Here is a 4,662-nt window from a genome sequence, read left to right as displayed (position 1 = left end):
GAGGGCCCGCGAGTGTCTGGGCTGCCCGGCAGCTGGTGCTGGCACGAGACGCCCAGTTCTTTGAGCTGGGCACCAGGAGAAACGTTCATTGATGTCTCCCCCAACTTGGAGTGAATCGGGGGCTTTATTTTTTGGCTGCTTTTATTTTGTCCAGCTCAGATTTCTTTGGGCTTTGATCCCCTCCCCCCCCCTCTCCCCTGGCTGTTTAAAGGTTGATTCATGTCTGCTGAAGTACTTAACTCTTGAGTGGGTTTTTTTGTTGGGTTGGTTTGGGGGGGGGTTGAGCCTGTGAACCTAGGCAGGATCTCCTTGTCAGGTGGTGCCTGACAGGAAGAATCACCTAAAACAATGCCGGAGAGTTGTTTTAAAATCCAAGGTGGAGGCTTTGAGACCTTTGCCTTAAAAACAGTAGATGGAATTTTAGAAATTAAACAATGGGTTTTGCCACAAGCCATTTAAACAGTGCAGAAGTTTACAAACTTGATGGTCATACCTATTCTGACTTGGGTCCATTTAATTTTGTGTCATTGTCTTTGGTGAAGGAGAGGGGTTGTCGGTCAGTTCTGCAGTTCGATCCCAAGTAGCAAGGTAGAAGACAAAGAACGTTTTCCTTGGTCATTTGTCTAGGCTTCCCCTGGTTTCACGTTTAGTTTTTATTACCTGAAAGATTTTTAATTTGCCAAAGTAGCAACTGATGATTTGTCCAGATGAAGCATCTTCTTGGTAAACTTAATGCTGTAGTGTGTTTCAGGAAAACCTCATGTTGCTTTCTGCAGTGTGGAAGTATGTAAGTAGCGAGTTATCCACTTTCCATGAGTAACTTTCCATGAGTAATCCTACATGCTCATTCCTTGATGGGTTTACCTTATTGTCAGAGCATCTGTGGAGATGGCTCCTTTCAGTGTATTTCCAGATTCTGTTTTTTATGCGACTTATCATCACTCTGACTCACTCATACATGATGCCTGCCATTGCATTTCATGTATTTCCTTCCAGTACTTAACAAACACAACTTTAACCCCAAGGAATGAGTTTAGTGACCAGAGTAAGCTTTTCTTTTTAATATTTACAATTTCACATATGCGAGCTGTTAAAGTTGTGGGTAGTTTCCTGCAGGGATGCAGGCCATTGAATTTCTTATATATTGGTCTTTTCACAGCATGACATGATTTTGAGAAGTCACAGCGCCTGAGTAAAAGGAGTCTCCCTTAAATCAAGAGATGTAATGATTATGTTTTTAACATAAAAAATAAACACATAATATGTACTTGTGCAAAGGACTGTTCCAGCCCTTTGGTGACGTAAATGATTTCTTTTTATGTAACTCCATATATTCCCATTCTAGAGTTTTAATTAAGTGCATAGTCATGCATATGCTTACAAAATAGCTGAATTAATTGCAATAAATTCATGCTTAGCTCCATTACAGGGAGAAGAATTTGGACAAAACAGATCTTTAATGGTCTCTGATATAATGGAGAAAATTAAATGTTTTATTATGAACTGCAGTGTGATCACAAGTTATTGTTTAGGATCAGAAATGTTAACAATAGCTATTATGTTTCTGTCATCTTAAGAGGTACATGAAAACTACATTCCCAAAAGCAAGGTGAAACTAGACCATTTTCTCTTTTATTGTTATGTTTATGCTTCTGTATCTTTGTTTTTTCCTCTTTCATTTTGTGGCCTTTTACATCCCCTCCATTATCTGATGGGCTTGACTATTGTTTTTCCTTACTTCTCTTCAATCTAGTCACTTTTTGACAAGATTTTCTCTTCTACTGCTGCCATTGGTTTAAAATATTTTGCCTTGTTTTGCGTCTCTGGCTGCTGGGTCCACTTTCTCTTGAGCTCTTTACGAATGGAGCCAGAATTTCAAAAGGATTTATTAAGCATTGATCATACAGTAGATATTCCATATATACTGCCACTTTCCACACTTATTTCCACTTCCTGAGTTGCTATTCATGATGGAATCCTGCTGAGCCGCTTCGTCATATGCAATCAGTGTGTCACAGTTCATGTTCCTGTATTAGTGGGATATCGAAATACAGTGTCTCGGCTGTAAGTGAGGGAGAATTTGTCTCATGAGGATGTATTGCAGATGTGAATATTGTAAGCATATCTGTCACAAAAAAAGGACATTAAAGATAGAAAATGAGAATTAAAATATCGGACCTGTGATCTGGTTTAGGTTGTAGCCGTGTTGGTCTAAGGACATAGGCAGAACAAGGTTCCTTGGGTGAATTTGATCTCTTTTATTAGACCAACCCAAATAGTTGGAGAAAGTATTTGGGTTGGTCTAAAAAAAGAGATCAAATTCACCCAAGGAACCTTGTCTGACCTGTGATCTGGATTTTATAATTCTTCTCTGTTGAATTACTGGTATATAATAACCCCAAATTCTCCTTCTCACTTTCTCTAACACCAAAAACATAATATTATTCACAGCTTAATATTTTGGCTTTGTCTTTTAATTGGAACAAGTTTAATGGGATAATATCAAGTCATTTTAGCCCCAAATGTAGCATTTAGTAGGCAGAAAAAGTGAAGTGAGCCAGAGTCCTCAGAGGCTAAATTTCACTTTAGCTACATAGTAGAGGTAATACAAAAGGTTGGGAGGAGAGGATACATGCTTCCTACCTGAGACCAAAACTAAAATACAGGCTGTAGCCTTTCCAGGCCATCTGGTTGTTGTTGGAACCACATCCCAGCATGCCTCCTACTGATCCCATTTTTAGTGCTGGCCTATATGGGGTCTTCACATGTACTTAGTGATATATCCAGTCCCTTTCTTTCCTCCCTTCCCCCCCCCACTATGAATTTTGCATAGTGTAAACAAATATTTTCAGAATTTTCTGCACCCCTTTTAAGTTTTTAATGAACATTACATTACAGTGAGTTTTCATTAATGTACATTAATGAAAACTCAAACTCAACAACATTGCTTTAATGCATGTGAAGCAGCCTACCAACTGGAAATAAACTATTAGTTCCATTGTCAAAATTGAGTGAAATGTAACAACTAAACAGAATAAGTGGTGCAAAGAATATTAGACCTCCAATGCTTTTCCTTTTAATATGTTAGAATTATTGATGATTCAGGTAAAGAATGTATTGGTAATGGGTACCTTCATCTATTCTGCTAGTTCAGTTTTTTAGTTGTGTATTTAAAGTTTCATGTTATAAGCCTGATATTGCCACTTCTGTATTTGCAAAGAAAACCAGAACAGAATATATTCATGGATGTCATTAAAATGTGGGGAGAAGTGGGCACGCTGGAGGAGAGGGACAGGCTGCAACTAGATCTAGACAGGTTACAGGGGGAGGGGGATGAGAACAGGACGGGATTCAGTACTGACAAGTGCAAGGTACTGCATGTGGGGAAGAAGAACCAGCAGCATACCTACAGGCTGGGGAACTCCCTTCTAGTCAGCACAGAGGCAGAAAAGGATCTTGGTGTCATTATTGATTCCAAAATGAACATGGGCCACCAATGTGGGAACGCAGTCAGGAAGCCCAACCTCATCTTGTCATGCATCCACAGATGCATCATGAGCAGGTCCAAGGAGGTGATCCTCCCCCTCTATGTGACACTGGTCAGGCTGCAGTTGGAGTACTGCATCCAGTTCTGGCTGCCACACTTCAGGAGGGATGTGGACAGCATCGAGAGGGTCCAGAGGAGGGCCACTCTTATGATCAGGGGGTAGCAAGGCAAACCCTACAAGCGGAGGCTACGGGACCTGAACCTGTTCAGCCTCCACAAGAGAAGGCTGAGAGGGGATCTGGTGGCCATCTACAAACTGGCCAAGGGGGACCAGCAGGCTATGGGAGAGTCCCTGTTTCCCCGAGCACTACCGGGAGTAACGAGGAATAACGGCCATAAGTGGATGGAGAGTAGATATCAGGAGGCACTATTTCACAGTCAGAGCAGCTAGGATCTGGAACCAACTTCCAAGGGAAGTGGTGCTTGCTCCTACCCTGGGGGTCTTCAAAAGGAGGACAGATAATCACCTAGCCTGGGTCGTTTGACCCCAGCATTCTTTCCTGCCCATGGCAGGGGGTCGGACTTGATGATCTGCTTAGGTCCCTTCCGACCCTACCTACTACGAAACTATTGGCTTTTGGTAGGATGTATTTAAAATGGGTTTTCCCAAAGGTAAGTAACCATCTCTGAGTCGCTAGAGCCAGTTCCCTTCCTTTGAGCACTTTGAATAGACTCAGTTGATTTGCTGATATCACAGACTGGCTTTTGGGGAAAGCACTGCACCCTAATAAAACCACCCTTCATGTGAAATCTAGTAAAGCAGTTTGGCAATAGCCTCATTCCTGTAAAGGAATCCATGACACACACTCGCAACTCTATACTAGTACCAAGTCCAGCATAGTGATGACATTTCATATGTGGGAGGATCCCTTTGTAATATCATGACCAAAGCCTGTAGTATGTAGATTTTGGGTGCAAGTAAGATTGTTTTTATTGCCGTTAATTTAATTTTAAGAGTGCACAGTTTGGTCTCTAGTTGTATATGCTCAGGCATCTTTTAGAATCAGTATTATAAAAATACTTCGCTTTTATTTGATTCATTAATTTAAAACTTTAACAGCTTCGATTAATTTTGTCAGGGGTTATTTTAACCAGTTGCAGTGATTTTTAGAGGT

This window comes from Alligator sinensis, unplaced genomic scaffold (genome assembly GCF_000455745.1).
Source record: "Alligator sinensis unplaced genomic scaffold, ASM45574v1 scaffold319_1, whole genome shotgun sequence".
Lineage (NCBI taxonomy): Eukaryota > Metazoa > Chordata > Crocodylia > Alligatoridae > Alligator > Alligator sinensis.
Note: the sequence above shows the minus strand (reverse complement) of the source record.